Genomic DNA, 27268 nt, shown 5'->3' on the forward strand with positions numbered 1-27268 from the left:
AATAAACCTTTAAAAATCAAGCACTTAGGCACTGAGTACAATTGCTTGTTAGTTATTATTTTTGCACAGATGCCCATCCTGGTGACAATGGCGATACAAGCTTTCACTAGGCCGGAAAGAACTCAACACCAGATTTTCACATGCTCAGCACCCACAAGTGAGGCCAGATTTTCAAAAGAATCCAATTTGTGCACATAAGTAAAAGACAGATTTTCAAAAGAGCTTAGCACACAACCGCTCTCAATTTGACACTTAGACCCAGATTTTCAAAAGAACTGAGCACATTCCGAGTTGAGCTCTTTTGAAAATACCAGGCCATTTATTTAGACCCTTAAATGGAAGCACTGAGCAGAGCTGTAGTTGGAGATCAGGGCAGAGATTTAGATTAATATTTAAGAGGAACTATAGATACTGATAAATGTTTGTCCTTTGCATAAGAAGCCTGAAGTACTAAAATAAATTGGTTCTGTTATGTAAATGCAATAACTCTGTTCAGCTTATGAACAAAACTAAATCACTGCAAAGCTCAGCCATGCAGTGCCACACTGGCAAGTGTTAATGAACAGCTTGGAAAACAACCTTGTGAATCTTGTAAGCACAGCTTCAGGAAGATTCAATAACTAACCCCACAGTAATCTAGCAACTCCCCTGCTTGCACCTTTCACTCCTGTCTTGCCGTAGTAGGAAAGAGAAAATGTAGAGAGGATAAAAGGGTTTTGTTAACATGAAATCTGTAGAATTTACTTTGTTGAAACTGCATAGATTTTTTTAAATCCCAAAATAAACAAACACACAGCCCCACAGAATTCTCAGCATGATGTATAGACATAGGCAAATAAGAATCAGGCTGTCACAGCTCATCTTTCATTGTAACTTTTACAAACTCTGAGAAATATTTCATCTGTTTGCATCAGATTCTGCTTTTTATTCTTGTATCTACTTGGAAATAACTGTAAAAAGCCTCTCATCCACCAGGACTGAGTTAAGACTAAATCCACTATGTGCTCACTAGAGTTGGTTGGGAATTTTCAGAAGAAGTGATTTTTCATTGGAAAATGCTAATTCAACACAATCCAAATGTTTTACAGAAATGTTTTAGTTTCCATTACCTTCTGCGGAAAAACAGGCAGGATACCATCCCATTCCCACCAGGCAGATTTCCATCATGAACCTGCCTGGTTTCCTGCCGGCTCACCTGACAGGTTGCTGGGGCCTGTGGGCTTCCCAGGTACATGGCTCTGGGGCAGCCCTGCCACATGGACTGCCCTAAGCCTTTGGGCCCCAGCTCTTGCTGGGCCTCTCAAGGTCTAAGCTCTATGTTGCATGACAGGGAGACTAGAAGCTCTGAGAGACCCCAGCTCAACCCAGGGCTTCTAGGCTCCCTGTTCTGTGGCAAGGGACTCCCCTGCCTCCATAGGAACTGCCCAGAGTCAGGGAAGCCAGTTGCTCTGTTTCATTTGGAAAAAATGGAACCAAAATGGTTCAGTTTTTCCTAAACAATATTTTTTTCAGAATTTCCCTTCCTCAATGGCAAATTTTGAAATGTCTAGGATTTGTTCCGAATCGGAATGACACTTTTTCAAAATGTCAGAATTTCTCATGGAATGGAAATTCCAAATTTGAGTCAGCTTTAGTTGATCAGCCTATTCCCAGGAACTGATTCATCCTCACTGTCTCCCTCCAAACCTATCAGACTCCTTGATCTTGCCCTTTCAGGCTTGCCCCTTGCCCAACGGATAGACTTGTCTTCTCAATGTGAGTATGCTGCATAGATATTCTCAGAGCACTGAGTCCAGATACCTCAGCTCTTCCTTTAAACCACCTTTGTTTGTCAACCACAGAAATTAGAGATGTTGGAATGTTTTCTATAGATAATTTGCCCGTGTTTCATCCAGTCTCATTTCAAAGAAGGGAATTTCACCACTTTCGTTGGGAGATTACTCCACAATCTAACAGATCTCACCATTAAGTTCTTCTGCCTCAGCCTATTTTTCCCCCCTTTGATTCAATGCATCCTTATTACGTTCCACATACCTCAAGGTTCAGCCTATTCAATTCCTCTCATCACCCTATGTTTCTCTAATGCACACACCATTGTGGGATGTTCTAGCGCTCTCTGCTCTGTAACAGGAAATCACAGTTTCAAAAGACATTACAGTTTTTTACTGCAGAAATAGCTGTTGATGCCACATTCAGCAAAAATCTGACTTCAAGTATGAAAAAAGTTGATAGGAGGAGGTCTGATTCATGTAAATATCCTTAAGATCAGCAGTTTGAGGAAGAGAACTTTCAGTATGCCGGACACTGATAGACACTCAAAGGGTTGATAGAAAAATAAGAATTGAAAGGTAACATTTTAAAATAGATTGTCTACTTTTCTTTAATCTGAATTAAGCCAAGATGGTCATGTTAAATTAATATATAAACAACATGGAAAAATTAATCATGTTTTAATTGCCAAAATATTGTATCATTTACTAAAGCTAGAAATGATTGTAAATCAGGTTTGGGGTATGTCCTGACCAAGCCAATTAGTACCCAGAGTAACTCCTGCACTGACTCTCTAGCCAATTGCTTCCCATAATTTTTTCATACAAATTGTCTGTACTCATATTTCTTAATGAAGCAGGTAACTAGTTTTGCATATGTAATTTCATTCTTTTAGCTAGAAAAGGTAAAGCACTTGCATTCATCCAGTCTTTTTCTGATTTACTTCCATGCAAATCAAAATATAAATTTTACTAAACTGTGGCAGGAGAATAGGTACTTAATATGCATATGGCATTTAGACATTTGTGGAAAGTATATCACTGTTTATAGGATAGTGTCAATAAAAAATACTCTAATTTTCATCTTAAAAACTGTTGTAAAAGCATGATCATTACACTTGTGATCATACTTTTGGACAGGTATAGATATTTTCCCTTTTTGCCTTCAATTATGTAATTAAGGGCCAAATCCTGTAGTTCTGACTGCGGAAGGTAGAAACCGAGGAAGAAGACTTCAAAAAATATTTGCACACAATTGTCTGAACTTTTAAATAAGCTTCCTTTGTCTGTGTTCACAATCCTTTTGAGTTGGATTTCCCCAAATATTCTAGTAAACAAATTGACTAGCAGAAATGTTTGCCAAAATAGTGAATTCTAAGTGAATATTACAGAGATGTTTCAGAACGCAAATTCTGATTGTGAATGTGAATGTATTTACACCAGAAACCTGAGTTTCCCCATGTAGTTAGAAGATAGAAGACAACAAACATATCTCAAACTGTAAACATTGGATATTCAAACCCACAGGGTGAAACATGTTCACATAAAATATTTGTTGAGCTCTGTGGAAATCATGATCTGTTTACAAAACAATTTGCAACAGAAAATAGGGGGATCTGATGAATAAAATGTTCACTGCAAATATTTTCTCCCCTGGTTCCTCAGTCAAACCTCCGATTTCCTTTAGTCCACACAACCGCTGTGGAACTGTTCCCCGGCTCTTAACAGGAGGTTTGCTTGACTATGGAGCAAAGAAACTAGTGTCAAAACAGGGGGCAGGGGGAAGTGAGTGCTATGCTCTTTACAGAATCCTGAATTCAAGTTAATAAACCACAGTATATCCTTTTTCTTTGCATGGTGAATCTTTAATTTGTGATGTGCCTCATTTAGCAAGGTTATTAAAATAGACTCCATGGCTTTTAATAGGGTTCCTTATCAGAACCACAAAAAGAGTTTATTAAAACTAGGGATGGACTAACTTATTTTGCCTAATTTCATATCTAGTCGAACATCATAGGTTTGAAAGTAAGACTCAAATACCATTTGGCTCTCATTCAACTTAGGCAAGAATGTGGGAGAAATGGCTGCATACAAGGAACAGGGAGAAAAAAATCTGAAAATGAAAGTAGCATACAAAAAAGTCTAAACTGTCTATATCATTTTAATAGAGAGCCAAAGTGTAGCAACCTTTTGTCTATCCTGAAACATGTCTTAGGTTACGTTTACACTGCAGTCAGGAAGTGTGATTGCAGCATGTGTAGACTTATCCACACTAGCTTTGAACTAGCTAGATCAAACTCGTTCAAGTAACCACAGCAGTGAAGCCAGCATGAGTGGTGGCCACTCAAGCATGTATCTAGGGTCTTGGGCAGTCAGGGCTAGTCCATGCTACTGTAGCTTCATGGCTATTGATAATGCAAGCCAGATCAAAGCTAACTTGAGTATGTCTACATGTGCTGCACTGACTCCTCCTGGTTGCAGTACTGTACAAGTGTTTGCCGGGGCTCGACCCTCTCTGGGGCGGCGGGGAGCCACACCGGCTCACTACACACTGGTGCTTGGGTACTTTGTCCGGCTGCAGGATCTCCCTCGGCAGCCCTTGGGGTCCCGGAAGACACAGTAAGCCCGACCCTGGCTCAGGGCAGGCACCAATGCTATGTCAGGGCTCAGGCCCTCAGTCAGGCCTGAGCAGGAGTATTTAGCCCAGGCCCTAGGTCAGGGCAGGGCAACAAACGCTGAGTCAGGAGCTCAGGCCCTCCGTCAGGGCTGACCAACAATAGTGCAAAGTATTTAAGCCCAGGCCATAGGTCAGGGTGGGGTAACAAACGCTGAGTCAGGAGCTCAGACACTCAATCAGGGCTGAGCAACAATAGTAGGCCCAAGCCTCAAAAGGCCTGGGAGAGGGGGAGACTGCCACCCATGGGTTGGGTGGCTGCCACCCATGGGTTGGGTGGCAGGGGGACGCAGGCCCTCCCACTCCACTGCGTCCCAGCCCGGGGCCCTAGCAGCAGCAGAAGGCCCGCTGCTTAGTCAGTGGGGATCCTGGCCGCAACACACTGACATAGGCTCTGGCAGTGCTGCAGCCAGACTGGGGTCGGCTGCCCCCGGACTACTTCCACACTCCCCCTCGGGCCTACCTGGGGGCTGGTGTCGGCCTCGGGGAGATCCTGGACCATGGGTTCGTCAGGCCAGGGATCGTTCGGCAAGTCCCCCGGCAGCTCCTCCGGATAGCGGGCGCAGGTCCGGTCCGGCGGCTGCTCCGGGTAGCGGGCGCAGGGTAGGCCCGGCGGCTCCTCCAGGTAGCGGGTGCAGGGCAGGCCCGGCCAGTCCTGGCGGCCGCCTTGGGCCACGGGGTCTTCCCAGCCACGAGTGAGGCTGGAGACATCTGCTCTCTCTGGCGGCTGGGGCCTGACTAGCTGTGAGGGCGAGCTTTTATACTTCTGGGTCGCCGCCTGACCCTCTGAGGGGCGGGCTCAGAGCTCCCTAGCTCCACCCACTCTGGCCTCCAGATGGGCTGTTCCGGGGCGGCGGGGAGCCACACTGGCTCACTACAGGTACACATATACCCTTGGTGACACTTGCGAACTGGTAGTGGATCATCAGGCACTGAAATTGCTTTGAAGTGCTCAGAAGATGTTTGCCCATGGCTATCTCTAGAGTTTGTGATCAGGTTAAACTCTTATGGGGCATGTATGGGAAAATTGGGGAAAGAGCTCCAGAAGGAACCACAGAGCCAGGAGGGCTTTTTCACTTTGTGCCTTGCTCAACCTCTAAGCGCCTACTGCTAGCTGCTGCTTTGGTGAAAGGGTTCCTGACCTCCTATGGGTTGAATAGTAAGGTCAGTATCCACCCAGACTGTAGCACTTTTGGACAATGTGCTATTTCACTTAGCTTCATGTACAAGTACACTAGTAAAAACATGTACATAATACTTACCTATTCAGTCTATGCGTGAAGGTGGGTGAATGGGTGTTTTCCTGGCGGTGTGCTGTTGATTTGTGTGGGGGTTGTTTCATGCTGGGAGAGTTGTTCATTTGTGCAAGTAGTGTATGGGGGCATTGTGCAGTGGTGAGGGGCTCTGAGTGTTTGGGTTATTGCATGAGCTCATAAACTTTAAAGTCAGGATGGACAATCAGTTCTTTAAACAATTAACCAGGACTGCCATTCTTCCAACCTATACACTCATGTGACTTTTTATTTTATAAAATTGCCTACAAGTGGCAGCATGCATGTGTTCTGCTGTTTGGGAAAAGCCATACAAGGTGAGGTCAAAACTGGCAATGTGAAGACAGTGAAACTTGCTTGTAGGAGGAACTGGCCCAAAACCAAATGATATCTACACTACCATACAGCAGTGCAAATTACCTCTCCCAAATAACCAGCAAATGTTAATAGCATCAAAGCAAGATTAACTTATGTTTAAATACCAGAGGTGACATTTTGCACATGGCCTCCTCCCTCGTTCCTGATAATTTTTCATCCCACCAGCCTTAAAGCTATAAGAATGGGAACTAAGGGACAAGAAACTATATTTAAAGTAAGAGGGTAAATTCAAGGACTTCAAAAACTATTTAAAAAAAAGCTATAGTCATTTTAATAAAGAATTTGTAAATGAGTAGGTGGATGATTTTCCCTATTAATATTCTATCTTTTTATTAAACATCTTGCCTTCTTATACAGCTGGTTTGAAAATAACCCAATGCCCAATGTTTATATGATATATGAAGAAAAGAACAACTCAAAAAAATGGTATATCAGGTGACCAGGTTTCATTCCTGCATCACACAGGAAGAAAAATTCTTTCCCCATGGCATTTATTTATTTTCTTCAGTAAACAAGCCTTATCCCTAAATGGAGATGGGGGAAAACTACTAAGGATGCATCTTTCCATTCAAAGAAGAGGATAATAAATCCTTTGGACTGGAGTAGTGTGAATCAGAAACCAGGTTGTGCCAACTAGCAAGGGGCACAGATGGGGTGCATAAGGGTTACAGGAATCTCCTGAGTATGGTATATACATTCTAGTTCACCAGAGAATGTCACGTGAGGTCTCAAATCAAAACCGGTGTCACAGTGGTCATCAATTTCATCGCAAAACACACGCACAGATGTTGTGTAAGGAATTATGTATGTACACTGAAAATTATGTTCTGTATCTAGGGACTGTTCATCAGCAAAGGTGAAAAACAGGTGTGCTGTCAGAGAAGCAACATTTATCTGTCTGTTTACATGTAAATTAAGAACTGTATAGTTCACAATGGGTCACCACTCACCAGTCTGAACTGAATGCTAATGAAGGATTGTGAAAACTTCATAGAGAGAAAAGTACCAGGAAGAAGTAAACTGCGAGAGGATCGGGGGCAGGAAGAACCCTATTTTGAAATGCACATGAAAAGTTTGCTCTGGTATATTTGTGGAACAAAGAAGACACCCGGCATGTTTCATCTAAGAAGTAAATGGATAGTGAGTTTTCTTCATGAAAGAGGAGTCTCAGGTTGGCTTGGCTGAAAACTGCTGTCGAGAACTTTGGGTGAGATAAGCTTCGTTAGACAGGAGGATAACTTGTTAGTTAAGTTTAGTCTCTAGAAAGCATATTATGATTTCATTTTATATGTAACCATTCGTTTCCAATATTCTTACTCACTCTCACTTGAATCCCTCTAGTCTTTGATGATAAACGTATGTATAGTTAACACAAGAATAAATCTAAGTGATGTGGTACTAAGCAAAGTGGTGGTTCTGAGTTGAATCTTTCAAACTGGTGTGTACAGTTCCTTTGGGAACAGCAGACCTAGTAATTCTGTGAGTGTTCAGTGGATTAGGGGCTGGGCACTACAGGGAATGCTCTGAGAACTTGGGGGTTGGTGCATACCTATTGCTAACTAGTACAGAGAGAGTGAGGCCTGAGAAGGTCTGGAAGGTAGGACTTGTGTTGCCAGAGGCTGGTGGTTTCAGGGACTTGATCCACAGCAGGAACAGACAAGACTTCTTCATGATAAGGGCAGGTGGTGATGAGGTGCCTCAAAATCTGGGGACATCTAAAGACCATCACAAGTAGCACTGAAGCACTTAAAGCTGAATCATGCATACAGTGAAGTCAATTGCAAAACTCCCATTGACTCCAATGAGAGATGATTTAACCACCTAAGCGAAGATATGATATGAAAGAGCAAGAAATGAGCCTTAGGAAAGAGGGCGTGGAAAATGTTAATGAGGACTGTGATTTGGAAAGACTATTCAGAGCTAAAGTAAAGGGCCACTAAAGAAGTTTATTGGGAAATGACAACTATGTCAAATAGTTTTTTTCAAACCTACCATCCTTCAGGACTGTGATTAATTTCCCCACTTTATTTATTTATTTATTTTTGGTAATTTCTCTCTCTCTCTCTCTCTCTCTCTCTCTCACACACACACACACACACACAGTTTCAACTGATAATATTTTTCCTTCCCCAGCAAATAAAAAAGTGATTGCAACTTTTCAAGTTTTCTTCAATATCTCAAGCTGTAAGAATGTAGATATATCAGTATAGCTACACTGGATGAAGAAAAAGAAATTGAAAGAACAATATTGAGGAAAACATGAAAGAGGCAGAAAAATTTAACAAACTGGTAACAATGGTGGACTTCAATAATCCACATACAAACTAGTCAAATGGCCCAAAGGGATAAAGTTTAGAAAAAATATTTTTCAATAATTTAAGTGACTGCTTCTCGGCACAGCTAGCTCTAGAACACACAAGAGGACAGGCTAGTCTTAAGTAACAGAGAACCTAATTCAAGACGTGACATTAGCTGAGTCACTAAGTAATAGCGACCACAATATAATTAGTTTCAACATCCAAAGAGCAGGTAGGTGTACCAAAAGGTGACAGAGACTGAACTTCAGAAAAGGAGATTTCAGTAAAAAGCATAGGTTGGTCAAAAAGACTCTAAAGGAAATTAAAGGAAATAAAATCCTTTAAGGAAATAGAGTCTCAGAAGGCATGTGTGCTACTGAACAAAAAGGGAACCAGGAAGGCAGGGAGTAAATCAATATGGCTACATGGTGGGTTTCTAAAGGCTATTCAAGTTAAACAGAAATCCTTCCAAAAATGGCAATCTGACCATATTGAAGCCAGTAAAGAAGAGTATAAATTACAGCAAGCAATTTGTAAGTGGGAAATTACAAGGGCCAAAATGGATTTTGAAGAGCAAATACCTGTTGGTGTAAAAACAAACAAGAATGTTTTTTTATTTGTATCAGAAGCAAAGGAAATGGTAGGTCTCCTGGATCGCCAGAAGTTAAAGGGAGCAATTAAGGAAAATAAGGACACGGCTGAGAAGCTAAATGATTGCTTTATACAAGTCTTCACCTTTGCAGTTGTTGGGAAGATTCCTACACTGGTCCTGCTCTTTTCTGGCAATAAAGATGCGGTATTCTAGGAAACTGAGGTGACAGAAGACGACAAGCTGGAGAAAACTGATCAGTCATCATGTCCAGATGGTACACCCAAGAGTTCTGAGGAAACTCAAGTGTGAAGTAGCTGAGCTGCTAACAAAACTATGCAAACACTTTCCAAAAGTACCAAACACTGTACCAATAATTGAAAAAAAGCTCTAGGGGTGATCTGGGGAACTACAGGCCAGTAAGCTGGTACCTTGCAACCTGGTTTAAACAATAATTAAAAACAGAACAACAAAACACTTTGAAGATTGTGATATGACAGAGTCTAACCAGCACAGTTTAGGAAAAATGTGTCTCACTAATGCCTTAAAATTCTTTGGATGTGTCAAAACATAAAAGAGAACCAGCTGACATAAAAATATTAAGCTTCCAAAAGGCCTGTCACAAGGTTCCACAGAAAAGGCCACTAAGGAAGCTAAGTAGTCACGGGGTGAGAGGCAAAGTATTGTCATGGAGCAAATATGGGCTGGGAGACAGAAAACAAAGAGCAGGATTAAATGGTCAATTTTCCTCATGGCAAAATATTAACTGCAGTGTTAAAGCCTCAAGGTTCTGTACTAGGTCCTATGTTTAATGTGTTTATTAATGATCTGGAAAGAGGGGTGAGTACTGAGGTAGCAAAATTTGCCAATGACACAAAGATATTTAGGACCAGAGAGGACTGAGAAACTTCAGAGAAATCTAAACAAGTGGGTGAATGGGCAACACAACAGTAAATGAAATTCAGTGTTGATAAATAAACATAATGCACATTGCAAGGAACAATGTACACATTGCAGGGTTCAAAATTAACTGCATCAACTCAGGAAAGGGACCTGGTTGTCACTGTAGACAGCTGAATGAAAACCTCTGTTCAATGTATGCCTGTGGTCAAAAAAAGCAACAAAGATGTCAGGATATATAAGAAATGGAATGGTTAATGATACAATAATATTATCCTGGCTTTATGTAAATCAATGGTGCAGACTCATCTGGAATTGTGTGTGCAGTCACCTCCTCTCAAAATGCATATTGCTGAACTCAAGGGGATTCAGAGAAGCATGACAAGAATGATCAAGGGTCTGGAAAAAACACATATGAAGAGAACTCAAAAGGTCTGAAATTGTTTACCCTAGGAAGGAGATGAATGAGAGAGGACATAAACATACACAAAATAATGAATGGTTAGAGAAGGTAGATCAGGAGCTTCTGTTCTCCCTATCTCATAATGTAAGGACAAGAGGACATTCAATTATAAAGGTAGGAAAATCAAAACTCATAGAAGTTTTTCTCACAACATGTGATTAAACGGTGGAACTCATTGCCACAGGAAGTCATTGAGGCCAAAAATTTAGCAAGATTCAAAAAGGGATTGGACATTTATATGGATATAAAGAATATACAATTATAATTATTTAATGATAAAGTTTGTGGAAATGATATTAAGCATCATGCTTTGGGGCTTAGACCAATCTCTGACTACTAGGATGAGACCTAATGTCATGAAGTGATCTGCTTTACCCCCCATCTACCTACTACACAGTGCTCACACCTTCCTCTGAAGCATCTAAGAGCAGACACTGTCAAAGATAGGATATGGGACTAGATGGACTGCTGAGTGATTCAGTATGGCAATTCCTGTGTTCCTGTACAAATAGCTTACTTTTCCAGATTGCACAGCAAACTACATGGATTGGCAGGCAGAATGGTGAGGGAACCAGTAAGATTATATTCCAGCACAAGTTTTCTCAAAGATATGGATCACTTTTTAACAGCGATTGTGTCATGGTTTACTTGCCCTCCCATTCACAACCCCAAGGAATCCTTGTGCCCACTCAGAAATTGCTCACAGAGAAAAAAAAAATTAGGAAAGTAATGTATTGCTAGCTATCCTTTAATGCAATTAAGCGGCTGCAAACAAAGGGACAGACATGTTTGCTTTGCCAGCTCTCCATGCACTGCCAGGAAATGCTCCATGCACCAATAAAAACCATGTCATTATTGCACATGCAATAGTTAATGGATTATACAGGGCAACATTGCTGAATATTTCTATTTTACTGCAGTACCACGTTTTAATGACTGTCTAGCAACTATCCACTAACTCACTATCTCTGCAGGAAACTATTCACAACCTATCAGGTCACCAAAGCAGCACTCTGATGTTCCATATAAAACCTCCAGGCTGGAAAATTGGTATCTCTCATGTGCAAATTGAAATGGACTTTTCCGATGGGAATGGGATGGACAACTCAGCTGTGGTCAAACTGGTGTTTGCTCTTACAGATCTGATCAGTTTTTGTGATGGATAAATCTGCTGGCTTGTTCAACATAGGTAACATTGAGATTATTTTTTCCTTTAGGTGATCAGTGTGTTTCCCTAGCATTGCTTACATGACAACCAGCTCTAGGTCTCCAAAGTCCCTGGGAGCCAGAGGAGGATAAGGGACACACAGAGGAGGGTGGGTGTGGCCTCCTACACCACGCCTTGGTTTCCACTTATGGCCACATGCCAGGCTGCAATACCTGATCTGTGTGAGTGCTGGAGAATCAGAGAGGTGCATCTGACTCATTTGGAGCTTCAAAGCCGCTGATACGACGAGGTCAACTACTTACCCTCAACCAAGAATTAGGGCCAATCTTTGTACTATTCTGTTGTACTAGTGAATTTACTCATGCCAACATGGAAATAATATGGTTAAAATGGCTTGGGAAAGTGAGCCTTATAGCATATCCTTGGCTTTCTGGTCCTACTTCCATGCCACATATAAAGTTGGTTGATAAAGGAAACTGGCAGTAGTCAACTAACTTATGTGTTTATCTTTTTTTTTTTTTAAATTGCCAATTACAGCCTCATCCTTCTGAAATTCTTTTGTATTACAGGGTTTTCTTTTCTGTACCTGGAAAATAGGATTTGGGGTCTGACACCTGTAATTTTTCAGTGCTTTACTGGGGCTTTCAAAATTGAGTGTATAACCATTTAAAAAAAATGAAATCAAGGGTTAGAAAAATACCTTTTACAACAGGAAAAAAGGATGCTCCGAAGTTATTTCTCTGTCCTTTTTAAAACAGTAAATGGAGATGTTCCTCTTTCCCTAAATGATTCTCCTGTGCTGCTGACCCTTAGATGTCATTTACTGTCATTTCTATCCATGAAATTGACCCTCAGAAATACTCTTTTTGTCATATTTCTCCTCACTATTCCATTCTCATCTACTTTTCTGTGAGGCCAGGGGAGGAGACAGAAGACAGTTATTGCAGTAAGAAAGTGATTGCGTCTCTGCTCACATTGAGGAAATCTGAAGCCTAGCTACTGTAGACACTAAAGTCCTAAAATGAGATGCAATCTGGGAAAATTAAACATTGCCATCATGATCTGCTGTGCTTCCTTTTCTAAGAGAGGGACTCAAAATGTGCACCTCAGACCGTGTTTCTTGGTGGTTGAAAGGATAAAAATTGACAAGAAACTACAGTATTTTAGAATTAATGTCCATGCTGTGCCAGGGCTTGAAGAGATGCTAGCAATAAGACAAGAGAAATTCATTTTTTTATGTCCAAAAGACTTTCAAGAAAGGATGCCTCCTCCAACAGAACTACATATTTCATAACTGTTGACATCCATTGACCTCCTCTCTTTTAGCCAATAAAGCCTGCCAGCTAATCTGACCCATGGAGATCTTTGATGAAAATACAGTAATTTCAATCAGTCGTATTCTGTTCTTTAATGATCAAGCACGTAGAGAATGCTTATTTGGGTTTGCCTATACATGTAATTAGTAGATCAGGAGCAAAAAAGAATTTCTTTTTGACCTTTGACCAGTTCAGGGAGACGAATACTTGTTTAATCCAAATTAAAATGTTCCTTTCCTTAAGTGATGTTATTCTGTTCATTCTTCCTGCCCAAACATTGACAATGACATGCGACCTCTAAGTGTCAAAGATGAAGTAATTACTTTGTGAGTTATATCCTCTTTGCCTTGTATGAATCTCAAATTCATTTTTTTTAAACAAGGGAAGGAATTTCCACATCAGTAATTAACAAACTTTGTCATGTTAAGAACCTACACCATACATCTGCAAGGGTTTTCTTAACTAATCTGAAGGAGAGAGGAGAATTGCACGGACAGAGATGATTTGGATGGTGATATCCCTTTTGAGAAAACATTCGCTCAATGCACAGAAACCAGTGAATGAAAAGTGGTTTTGAGGGGGAGATGGACATGGAAAAAGTTCCATTGCTCTGGCTCCCGGGAATGAAATAAAAAGCAGTATCTTCATGGCATTTTTGGGCAGTAATTGACTGGCAGCATTTCTTGTAAAAGGGATTGACAACACTGACCTTTAGAAAATTATCACCAGATAGCAGAGAAGAGCTTTTTTCTGTTTATCCTGGTGGGACTAAAGGAACCACTCACATACAGTATGCCAAAACAAAATAAGAAATCCTCATGTATTTTTGAGTGTCTTAGGGAAGGTACAAAATGAGGCTTTTTAGAGATTCATATACAATCATATCTCATAAAATGTACATATTAAACAAGCACCAGAACTTCAGGAAGAACCCTACCTGCAAAATGTAACAGGGTCTCCATTAATCCATGCTAACAGAATCCATGCCTCTGTTTACATGTGATTGACAAGCAGACAGACAAGCAGAAGGGAGAAGTATTTATCACCAAAAGAGGTCCCTGCTGCTATGCACACAGGGACCATGGGAGAGACAGCCCCAGAATTAACACACTAACAGAAACCATTATCATCATTCAGCTACATGGTATAACAGTAAGTGGTCAGGTGTATGAATTACTGGAGAGATTACATTCATTACTCTCACAGAAACCTATTTACTAGATAGGTTAACAATTCCCTTTTCTGCTACAGCCCTGAAAACTCTGTCTGAAAAGTGCATCAGCCAAAGTTTTATTGTTATATAATGATAAAGTCTAACCTTAAGAATTTTAGGCATGCAGGACCTTCGTTATCTGAGTAGCTGGCCATTGTAGGGAGAGAAGTTAGTAAAAGCCCTCTAATTTCTCTGTTTCATCGTCTTCTTAGGTATCTTCTGAAGAATAAAAGCTCTTCTGAGGCAAGTTACATGTCAGCATCTGCTCGTTAATGAAGCAGGGCAGAAATGAGTTCCTACGTGCATTAGCAGCAGAGATCCCTTGTGGCAGATTTTTTTTTTCCTCATTCGTAAGTCTACCTGTCAGCCATATGTTGAGAGGGGACAACTCATCAGTATGGATTACTGAAGCTACTTGCTGCAGCAACCTACAGCAAGATAGATTAAATAATAAAACAGATTCCCCTTGGAATGTGACAATTCCTTAACTCCCAGCACTGGAACAAAACATAACCTTGAAATGGAGAAGAGTGAAGTATAGAACCAGATGCTAAGATGAAGAACATGAGGAAAAAGTAAATGAGTCTCAGCAACAATGCTTGATCCAATCTGGTTCAGAGCAGAGGTTTGTTTTATGGCCCATATTTACGACAACAACAATGCTGAAACTGTACATTTCAAAGTTGCATGTACGTTTGAATTTACAAATCCCTAGGTCCAAGGGGTTTATAATACCACCATAAAATTGTGTTCAGTATGATCACAGGGCAAGGGCAGTTTTCTCCTTCTCTATAATAATGAAAAAATGTGATTATGACATTGGTAAATTACACAACTCTGAAAACACAAAAACAGAAGTCTGTAGTCTCTAATATCTTTTTAAAACTTATACAATTCAGAACCAGTAGTTCTCATGGTTGTTTCTAATAAACTTTGGTCCATAAAGTGGAGTGGTGTCTGACAATGCCTGGCGATTATATATATAAATATATGGTGTGTTACTGACTTGGCATTTTATATATGTATATAAAATGTCAAGTTAGAAACACAGTATTTTGTGCTTGCACATTAATGTTTTCCAAAATACATTTCACAGCACACAGCTGGAGCACTCCAAAGGGGCAGTCCATCCAGTCCTACTCAACTCGAAGGATGGTGGTTGGTATGAGGAGCATTGAAGGTGGCAGGATTAAGAAGAGGGAGGGATTCCCAAGGAAAAGTAAGTGAAGGGTTGCCTGATGATTATGAAGAATTGGCCAGGTCCACATAAAAGTGAACCACCTTTGGGTAGGCCTTCTCTATAAAGCCTGAGGCACATTAGTAGGGCAGTGGAGGGAAGGTCACAATATTTTGGCCCATATTTTACTAGAGCTGTGGTTTAAAAAGGAATCCAGTTTCCTTGGTGGTGCAGGTAGCAATTTTCAAAAGCACTAAATACACACAGATAGACAAAAAGGATATTTTAATAAATTAATTGACCAAGGTTAATTTTAAACTAATTCTTATCTTAATATATTCACTTGATTTTCAACTTAATAAAAAACAGTCAATCTACCCTTTAATCCATTCTGTGGTGACTTTTTTCTCACATGAAGCATGTCAGTTAAGATGGAGCGACAGAGCGACAGCTATTTTAACTCAGCGTAGTTTCGTTGTCTTTGATTACTTCCATCAGCCGAGGATCTGGCCTATAACGTCAGACAGAATTTTAAATGTTCTGACTTCTTCAGTTTTTGTGATAATGTAAACATAAATGTACAGGTATTGTCATTTCTTTTCATTCTTCCCAGAAGCCATTTTCTCTTTGGACCACAGCACCATGAATCACGTGAACAACTGCAGATTTCTCAATTACCCATAAGAAAGGATGCATGGGGACAATCTGAGTCACCAATCTATGTAGCCAAGAGAAGCACTTGTTAAGGACAATTTAACCTAGTAATCCTAAAGATTATGCAATAATGATTTCACCTCTGCTCTTCTCAGTAAACTTAAACATTCATGTTCATTTTGCAAATCAAAGGGTTTTGAAAGTGTTTCACCTTTAAATAAACAAATACCATACTTTGTACTTCAATAGTGCCTTCCATCCAAGGTTCTCAAAGAGCTTTATAACAATAATAAATTAATGCTCATAACAACCCTGTGAGATAGGTAAATATTATTTATCCTCATTTTACAGATGGGAGAACAGAGATAAAAGGAAATTACTTATTTTAAATGTAACTCTACTGAAACAATGTTATTTCACCATCTTTATTTAAACTTATTTTAAACTGTTGAGTTTAAATCCAGGTCAGGACAGAAAAAAAATAGGTCTGAAGGAAATGCTAGTGATACATTTTGATCAAGCATACGTCTCATGAAGAAGTGAACATTTAAGTGATGACACAGCAGAATTCAATAGGATGTCCCTATTTTGAAAATGTCATCCATAATGTACTATGATGCACTGTTATCTGTAGTCTTCCTTTCTAAAGGATGCAATCTGGCAAAGCTTCCTCGTGCAAGCAGCCCAATGAGATCAGTGGAAAAACTTGTGAGTGTAAGAATTACTCCTAAATAGAAAACAGAAAACAGTGCATGTATATGCTGTGAATACAGCCTATATGTGCAGCACTCTTAACCTCTTAAACACAGCTATATAACCAAGCGGAACAAGTCCTGGATTCGCATATCTCATATCCAGAAATTCTCATTAAGGGACAGATTCCAAATGCTTTACTCACACTGAATAGTACTTTGCTCCAAGAACAGTCCCATTGAAACACATGGTGCTACTCAACATGAGTAAGGGTATCAGAATTTGGCTCCAAGTTAGAATGTTCAACACATTAAATGAAAATTACAATATCAGAGTGAGTAATGCCTGAGAAGCCATTGCTGATGGCCCACAGGCCAAAACACTCTTGTTCCTGCCTAAAAGCCTTCATGGCTGCCTGAGGCCATTTAAAAGATGCAAAACAAAAAAGCATAAACCACTTTCTGATTTATAAGAAAAACTAAGTGATTTCTCTAGGTCAACTATGAATGACAAAGAACAACCTAATTTTAGTTAGGTACAAGTAGGAGCTTTAGACTTCACCAAGATTTTCTCCTCATTACTAACAGTACTATAGAAAAAGGGTTATTTAATAACCGAAGAGTTAAAATTTGGTGCTTTTTTTCTCCATTTTTTCCAGCTACTGGCAGATGTTAGTTAATGGTCTTCAGACATTAGATCATAAACTATACTCACTTCAGACACTGAAACCTCAGTGATTATCTGTGCATTATTTAAGCAACACACTTATAATAGCCTCAAGATATTTCTCTAGGTTTTGTTTTAAAGGAGAACCTTAGATAATTTTTTAATGTTTAAAATACTAAAAACATATGCTTAGGCATTTTATTAGTTTCTTTTTCCTCTTTTCAATAAAGCTATATATGAACACAGTATCTTCCCAAGGAGTAATATTTCTTAAATCCTCTTCCAGACACAACATTCACACAGAAAGCAGTTGACATTTGTCCATATTAAGACTTCATGATGGAGCAATAAAATTGAGTCATATGGGTTTGCTTATCTTCACAGGATTACATGGCATATTTATCCCCCAGGAAGTGACTGACCTTCTTAAAAAACCAAAGCCATTGCATACAATGAAAGGTTTATATTTTTAAATTAAATTACAATTTAATCAAATTTAGTTTATATATATTTAATAAGGTCTGATGATTGCATGTTGTGTATACAAACTAAGATTGCATCTGGTACCATAAGCACAGTTACAGTTTTACCTTAATATCCTGATGGAAAAATTGTCCATAAAATTGTGCATTGCTAGTTCTCTGATTCAATAGCAATTTTCTCTTTTTGACAGTTACATAATATTTTTAATAAACATCCAGATAGGCATCAGATAGATTAGTTTCATTTGAACATATGGTGAATATAAAATAATTCGATTTAAACATAAAATACATACTGTTGCCTCCATCCTTCAAACACACATGAGCAACTTTACACAACCACTTAGTCCCAATGAGCTCAAAGGGAGCAACTCATGTGTCAAATTATTCATGCTCATAAGTGTTTGCAGGGTCAAGTCCTACCGATGTGATTTTGTTGTTCTCAATTATATGATGTCAATTTTGGATCTGCTACTTGATCTTAAAATCTGACAAGGCAGAGTCATTTATGAAGCATTGATTTAAATGTTGAGAATTGAATTATTGAGTGCACTTGCCATAAATAACAATACATAGATTATGAATGAGCATTTGGAGAGGATATCATAACTTAAAGAAATAAAATGCAGAAGCATCTATTGACAACCTTGAATATGGGATGATCCAAAACCCACTGGAGTCATTGGGAGTCTATCAATTGACCTCAGTGGGTTTTGTATCAGGTGCCATAAGGGGAATACAGTATTACCGGTATAACCAGGCTGGCTATAATGTAAATCATGCAGCCTAACAAGTTCTAGATATTTTGAAATTGATGAGGAAGCCACACAGTTGTAGTCCATCTTCCATAGTACAAAATCACTCATAAAGCCTCTTCTAAATTCACATCAATATTGCCCTCCTTCCCTTCCATCTATGTCGATGATCATCTTTCCCTACACATCTACTCGCTCCCTCTATTCTGCCAAGTCTGCCCTCCTCTCAAGCTATGTCTACTAAAAATCTGTGGCTGGCCAAGCCAGCTGACTCAGGTTCACAGGGCTCAGGCTAAGGAGCTGTTTAATTGTGGTGTAGATGTTCAAGCTGAGGGACCCTCATACCTTCCAGAATCCTAGAGCCTGGGCTCCAGGCCAACATCTATACCACAGTTAAACAGTGTAGAGACACACAGCTCCCGAATTGCTAGTTCACAGCTGCGGCACACTGCGCCCGTGGCTGCAAGGCTGGAGCGGCCTACACCCCCATGCCTGTGATTAAAAAATTTATTGGCTGACCTAATCATCACCCTCGCTGCTCGCTTTCACGTGCACAAGATATGACCTTGTTAAGTCATGTTGATGAGTATTGTATGCTCCTCCTATGCGCAGAAATTCAACCACTTATAAGTGTTGTAAATAAAGAAGTAAAATAATAAAAACCCCAGTGAAAAGTCCCTGGGAGGCTTTTTCGGCTACCACGACCTGGCGCTCTGTCTCCTTCCTTTTTCGTCGCCACAAAACAGCCCCTTAGCCCATGCCCCGTATAGACCAGACGCAACCTGTGGGTATCTAACTGCAGTGCAGACATGCCCTCACTTTCCTGCCCCTTCCTTCCTCCTGTTAGATGCTGAGACTTTGTTGACACTTTCAACAGTTACTGTACCTGGAAACGTTGGAACACATCCAACAGAACAGTTTAAAATAAAATATTTTCTCATTTCTGCGGCTTAAAATCCATTTCTGATGCAATAACATAGTAACATAACTCAGGGATAACCTGAATCACCTCCAGTTCATGGTCCAGATCCATAGCAGATACAGGTCAGCACAGCTCTACTGACGTCAATGATTAGCTAAGCAGATTTAGACAAGCTGAGGATCTGGTCTCACTAGTTCAAATCAGTTTTGGGTCAATGGTAACCAAAAGCATCAGATACTTGGTGTCTTATTGTCAAATGAGTTGGTGGTCTCTAATCCAACTCCTAAACATATAATTAAGCACATAACAAATTACACCATCACAATCGGCGCTAGGCGGCATCTTTGCTGGCAACAGAGCTGGCAGAACAGTGGAAACAATTCAATTTGAAGCTTAAAAATATTCACTGAAAGCAAATTTTGAACTGCATGCTCCCAGTAAAAATCACAAACTGGAGAAAATCAACTCCATGTAACCAACCAAGACAGCACAAAATGCAGATATTTGCTATTCACAAATAATAAAAGAATTATTCACTGAACAACCCTACGAATAAGGAATACACTTGAAATTTCATGATCTGTTTCCAAACAGCTAGCAAACAGTAAAAGAATCAGAAAACACTTGTCAAATAAGTTATTCATCGCTTAGCACTTGCTTAGCAGAGGCTGCAAGGACTGAACAATGAGGTGCATTTACTTTCAAGTCAGAGGTAAGGCACAGGGGTGAGGCAGTGGAGCTTCAACGGCAGCCACCTGTGTTGTATATGTTTTGTGGGTGAAGCATTTCACTGTCCAGTGATGTCACTCTGACCATCTCCACAAATATTAAATTCACCATTAAAAAAGCAGGGGGTGGATCACGCCACCTGATATTTAAATTGGGTGTTAAAAGTGTGTTTATAAACAAAAACTTCAACTGGGACAGTAATAATGCTTTATGTTTCCATAGAACTTTCCCGCCGAGGTTCTCAGATCATTTTAGAATATAGGAACACAGGAACTGCCACCTTGGATCAGACAAGAGGTCCAGACTGCACCAGATGTCTCAGAGGAAGATGAAAGTATCCTACAGTAGATATTTATATATAATCTGCCCCTTATATGCACTAGGTCTTCTCCTAGCCTTTAATAGTAAAAGATTGGCTAAACCCCTGATGCATGAGGCTTATATCTCTTCTAGTCTTTTTGTTAGCATTAATTACTATAGCTGGATATTCTGATTATCCATATAAACAACCAATCCCTTCTTGAATCTTACTAAATTCTCAGCCTGAACAATATCCTGAGGCAATGAGTTCCAAGTCTAATTACACACTATGTGGGGGAAAAAATCACATTATTAGTTTTTAATTTGCCACCTTTTACATTAATTAATAATTAAGCCTCACTATATCCCTCACTGGTAGGTATTAATATGCTAAGTTACAAGAGGTGAAACTGAGGTAAAGAAGAGGTTAAGATGATGTTTTCAAAAAAGTATCCATCGATATTTTGTGTCTATGGTTTTCAGCACCCAACTCGGGACACCAAAGATCTGTTTTTCAGAAATCATGAGCATGTGCAGCTCCATTTGATTTGATTTTGGTGAATAAAGTAGTGTGGACCGTTGTCCTTTAAAAATAAACTTTGTTCTGGATTTTTCATGTAGGTGTCTTTTTTCCCCCCTTGCAATAGAGATGGTTATCAATGGTGGTTACCATTATCAAAGGAATAATGCACTTTCCAAGTTGAATAGTGAAATCCACAATAGGAGTCAGTTCCAATTGATCTTTCACCATCTTTCTATAGGCAATAACATTATAAAGCTTTTTCAAGAGGAGGTGAGGATACAGGAGAGACACTGAAAATATCAATGAAATGGAAGCATAAATACCATTAATAAATCATAGCGTAGGGTATAACTCCCCACAAAAGAAAGGCCTAATCAATAATGTACATATAAAAATTCTGAATTTGCTAAATTTGCTTTTAAACAGTATAGAACTGCTCCCTAATTTCACACACACCACTAGCTAATGATTCCTTGTGTTATGTAAAGTACACTATTTGGACATGTTGACTTCTCTAATTAGTCTATAAATACTTGACTTTTACCCACTGCTTTGGTAAGTGTGATAATTGCTGGGGAAAGGCCAAAGCATTTATGGTCAATCAGATGATGAGCGAAGGAATATGGCCCTTTCAGCTGAGTAAAATGCAAAGCATTATGTGGCAAGGCAGAAGCTATTAGCAGGATCAATATTTCTCCTCGTACCTTAATAAATCATTATATCAAAGAACAGTTGCAGGATGAAGAAAATCTCATTCTACCAAAAAGGATGCTTCCAAATCAGCAAATAAAATTGTAATTTAAATGCTAAGACCTAATTGGTGTACAAAGGAAACTACAAGCTCAGAATACAGCCCTCTGATGCCAGACGTGTAAGCAGTTTGAATCATTAGTGAAGGAAGAAAAGCAGAAAGACAAAGAAAGAACAGCTCTGTTCAGAGCTGCACATGCATAATTTGCAAATCGGTAAATATGTATGAACCTGCACCACCGTAGCTAACCGATGACATTGTGTTTAGTATAGATATCATAGGTGGCAGAAGCTAAGGGAATGCTGTGAGGGCATGGTGGTCTCTGGTATCCTAACTATTATACTGAAAAGAATCCATTTCCAACTAATCAAAACATTTTTTTTTCTTCATCCACCTGTATTATCTTTAAATATGTGACATGTTTTTCTGGTAGAGGAGGGAAGGAAGGAAACATTCTGAAGGCTATTTTAGGGACTGTAAAATTTTCAAACACACTTGCCAAATTCAAAATAAACAAAACATCACATGTTCACAGTTTGGATATCACAATGACTTTTAGCTCTCTTGTTCCCATGGGCCTAATCCTGCACTCCTTCTGAGGCAAACTCCTGTTAACATTAGTGAGAGTTTTGACTGAATATAGACTGCAGGATTTTGATCTATATATTTAGTACAGTAGGTGACTCACTGACAACAGATAGGTAATAGATGTTGGAGTTAGATATGCCACAACAGATTAAACAACATGGAGTCACAAGTTTATTTATTACTATTAACCACAATAGAGTACACATGAAAAACCATAACTGCAACAGTGGCTTGGGGTTGTATTACATATGTCATTTATCTATTATTGTGTCATATAATTAATCCTTTAGTTATTGGATTAATATCTCAGTCTACTGAGGAAGGGTGAAATAAAACAGGTGCCTGTGTGCCTATTGAAGATAAAGGGCCTACAGACAAAATACTACACCGTGTGCAGCAAATATTCTAATCTATAGCTTTGTTTAGTCAGGCTGAGTTCAGATCTTTATTGAAGAGTTGCTGTAAAAGAGTGAATACTACTTAGCTCTTTAAGCTGTTGCTTATCATCTCTATCACACCACTGGAAACTTTTTCCTTGTTGACTTAAAGTTAAGAATTTTGTTATGGAAATCAAAGTGGGTACTTTCTGATTCTTCAATTTGTATTTCATATGGTTGAATTCCATAGAGCTGACATCTCAAGGTCAATAGCCATATGGCTGGAAAGCTGACACCTCTGCCTCAAAGGAAGAGGAGGGTCAACATCATGTTGCTAGGTGACAGCTCCTCTCCGCACTCTGAACCTGCAAATATGTAACCTCCGCCCCCATCCCCCATCAATTTTCTGGCAATGTAGGCTTTCAGCCATATGGTTGTCAACCTTATGGGGTGTTGACCATATGGGATTCAACCATACATCTGGAGCCCTGAGATAAATGCACAGATAAAAATGAACAATTAATCTATGTTGCATACTTTAAATTCTGTCTATGGATGTATTTTCTTCCAAAAGGATAACAGATCGGCCTGTCCACAAAGCATGTCTAGAATCAGTTTGTTGGCCAATTCTCATGCGGCAGAAAATAGATGAATTCTGCTTTATAGTGCATAAGAGGACCTCTTTGGTAGTATAAAAGCATTTGTTTATATATATTTAATTGTTTGCATGGCTCCTGAAGACTCCTCCTTTTCTAAGAGGTGTGGCTGTCCTGTCTGTCACATCAGGCCCATTAACACACATCAACGTCGCATCATTATTGCCTCCAATTATATTTTAAAAAGCAGTCTAAGGGTACGTCTATTTTGAAAAGAAAAAACAACAGCACTGAGTCGGAGAGGTTGGGTCAACTGACTCAGGCTTGCAAGGCTTGCGCTGCACGGCTAAAAACTGCAGTGTTGCTATTTGGGCTCCGAGACCCTTCACCCTTGCCCGGTTTTAGTGCCTGGACTCCAGCCCACACCCGGATGTCTACACTGCTATTTTCAGCTCTGCATCCTGGGCCTTGCAAATGCAAGTCAATTGACACGGGTTTTGAGATTCAGTATCGCAGGTCTTTTACTGCAGTGTAGACATACCCTACGATACCATGGTTGCCTGGATCCCACAGTACCTTTTTTCCTGGCATTTGTTTGCCTTGTAGATTGTAAACTCTTCGAGGCAAGAACTGTCTTTATTTCTGTGTCTTACACAGCACTAAGCACACTATCGGCACTTGACAAATAATAAGATGGGAGTGGCCCACTATGAACATAATCCAAAGCCCATGATCATGCCCCATGTTATCAACAGGGGTAGGACCCACCACAAAGGTTCTGCCTAGTACCATGAACCTAGTCAGTGAGGTCAGTGGTGCCAGCCACTCTTTAGAGAGACGCACATACTAACTCTTCACACAAATAATTGGGATGGTATTAAATGGGCTCAGTAAAGATTAAGGCTTTTCTTATTCCAGTCAGTCTGAATGATTAACAGCCTCTATGTTTGTCATTAATTTTGGTTGCCATAGTAGCCCTTTTAAACTTGTCTCTAACAACAAAGGAGGAATTATCTTCTAACTCTAAATCAATCAGAAACCGAATGATTTTATACTCATTTTTGTTTCATTATTGCAGGTAAAGCATAATGAATCGTTACAACAAGGCTTTCTGAGAGGGATAAGACGTCAATTTAAATACTCAGGTGACTTTTAAAAAGCAGACAAGGAAATTAAATCATATTGACCCTGTCTTTTTAAGTGAAAATTTAATCCTAAGACAAATTTGAAAGACAACATATTACAAAACCTAAGAGCAACAGAAATATTTCTATGATTTTTTAAAAATTTTTGGCCTGGATTTAAACATTTCCATGCGGTATTTGCAACCCGAACATTATAGAATTGTGCTAGTGCACGATAGCCAAGAAGGGGAGAGGGGCAGTAGAATTGCCTATAAACAAGAGAGAAACTAACCTGTGAAGCAGAGGAAGTTTCATCTACTTCATGGACAAGGCTGTTCAGACTGTAATGGAATCGGTGGCCCTCATCATGGGACAAATGCCAGGGACCAAATGCAGCATCTTCTCTAACTTTAAACCATTGTCACACACTGAGGTTTTAGATGTGCTTAGGGACCTTCAGGCCGCAACCTGCAAATTGGATCGATGTGTTTCTTGCCTGATAAATTCTAGGAGGGAGATATCAGGTCTGTTATTGGAAAACACTTTCATTTCTTTCTTCCTGGAGGGCATGGTGACAGCATCTCTTAAAAAAGTAATTGTTCATCTTTTGCTCAAACCGTCATGTCTTGAAACTGAAAATTATTCCAATTATTGTTTTCCCTATAATCTGCGTCATTTTGAGGAGAGGTGAAAGGTGCATTATTGAAAAGGAGGTAACCAAGCAACATCTGACATACTCAGATTTCCTTGACACTTCTCAAACTGGCCTTAGTCTTAGGTCCAGTACTTGGACTGGGCTGGTCTCACTGGTCAACATCCTCTTTCTGGCAACAAAAGATTGAGTAGAATTTTCAAAACTTTCAATAAGAATTGTGCTCCTAAGTCAGATAGATGCTTTTGAATGTACTAGTCTGACTGTCCGTGTAGACACCCTTCTGTCTTTGACACCACTAACTTCAAGGTACTGTTGACATGGCTGCAGATTGTAGGAGATACAGACATTGCGGTACACATTTGGTTTTTCTCTTTTTTTCCTCTGAGAAGACCCTGTTCTACGTAAATATGAGCATCTTAAGGAAATACTGAAGCAGTGCAGACTGTGCTTCTTTCTGCATACAGAAGACATCCAGCTCTATGTCTCTATTTCACTGAACCCAGATAATTCATTTGATTGACTTTCCTTATGTCTGGTGGAGAGGAAAACTTGATAGCAACTGGTCTGCAGAACCTCACCCAAGATAAGAGACAGATAATGCTGACAGGCCATGGAAAACAACTAGAACAAACAGAGTTTATGTCTGAAACCCTTTCTTGCAAGGCTGCTGTAATTTTCCCCAACTCCCCCTCCCCGCAAAAAACCCACAAGTGAGTGTGGAGAAGAACAGTCCCTCTCCAAAATAAAAGCCAAACTCATGAAAGGTTTCACTAAATGAAAGAGACAAAACAGTGCAATGCACTTTGTAAGCATATTTATCCCTCAAATATAAAAGGAACACATTTTTCTTCCCAAAATGAAAAGGCTGCAATTCTGTAATTAAAAACACAGGAATACCAATACTCAAGTTTATGAATAAGCAGCCATGTTTCATCTTCTCCCCTCTACTGGATTCAACTTAGGACCTTTGTGTTTGGAATCAATCTTATTAGCTAAGAAATGGAAAGGTTCCATGGCCTCTCAGAATAAGTGTGCCTTTAGTTCCAAACTCAAGTTCTTTATTAATTACATCAAGCCAGATTTCCACGGAGACTGTGACAATAGTGTCATCAGCCTGTTATCTGTCAGGTCCCTCTTTAATGGCTCTCGTAAGTTTAATGCACTTTTGTGCAGTCCTGGCTCTATACATTGTGTGTTGTGTTTCAGTCAAACTTCTCTCCTACTCAGTACAAAATTTCAACGTCCTTATGCTAGATGGATGTAAATATAAAGACACAATCTTTCTGAGAATTACATCATGTAATTCGGAAACTGGGCTCACCAATCCCCCTTTTTCACATGACAACCAGGCAGAGGGTGGCTGTGGAAGAACTTTTCAAGTTCCATAACATATTTTCAGGGTGCTATGCATTATGATTTTCTCAGTGAATTTTTAATAGTGTGCTGAATACCCATACAGGTGAATTTTAGGGTGACTGCACATGAGACATTCTCCCATCTTTTTTATTTTATTTTTGTGTCTGAGCCAAACTGTCTTGTCCCACTTCTCACAGTGTTCTTATAAGACATCTTGGACACTATATTATGTGGTCAGATGTAGAATCAATAGCATTAAGTAGGAACTCATTATTCCCTGAATGCTTGGATTGTTTTTCCCATACAACCAACCATCTTGCATTAAATGCTGATACGGATTCTTTTTAGTTCTGCATTCTTTTTCCCTTCTGCGTCTCCACTTGTAGCTGCTAATAACTGATCCCAGGAATCTATATCTGTCTGGAGCAGTACATCCCAGGAGATGTGCTTCAATCATTTCTTTAAAATGGTCATTTTGTACAACACTGAAGGAGCTGTTGATAACCTAGAAGTAGTTTGCGACTTTCTTATCAAAGTCTTTGTCTTTCGGCTCTTTTATGATATAATCATAGATGGAACTTTGCAGGTTTTTTGAGTGTTGGGGATGAACAGAGATTGCTCCTGAATGAAGCTGATGCCAAAGGGTTGCTGGAACTATCATCACAGCTTAGTTTTGATGATGACAATGGCATTGCAAATGTATCTACTGTAGGATCATCAAACTCAATGTTCTCTTCTTCCACTTCAGTAAAGTGACTTTCAATGGTACATTTAATGTTAAATCTACCATTTTTTTCACTTTTTTTAGATAAATAGCAAAAGAGAAAGGATTTGCACTTTCCAATGTTGGGATGGGTTTTTTGTAGGAAAGGGGGAAAGATT

The 27268-nt window shown here is 39.6% G+C and overlaps 1 protein-coding gene across 19 annotated transcripts in view; it reads right to left on the reverse strand.

Annotated features, from left to right (window-relative positions):
* The window catches only part of ENOX1 (ecto-NOX disulfide-thiol exchanger 1), a 485482-nt gene that overhangs the window by 296169 nt on the left and 162045 nt on the right, over positions 1–27268 (reverse strand). The window contains exon 1 of one of the 19 annotated variants that reach the window (XM_024110129.3): positions 14144–14281. The exons of the other annotated variants lie outside the window; for them this stretch is intronic. The gene's annotated coding sequence lies outside the window, so the exon portion shown is untranslated. Of the gene's footprint in view, positions 1–14143; positions 14282–27268 lie in introns of those variants that run through there. 19 annotated transcript variants of the gene reach the window in all.

This window comes from Chrysemys picta, chromosome 1, assembly GCF_011386835.1.
Source record: "Chrysemys picta bellii isolate R12L10 chromosome 1, ASM1138683v2, whole genome shotgun sequence".
NCBI lineage: Eukaryota > Metazoa > Chordata > Testudines > Emydidae > Chrysemys > Chrysemys picta.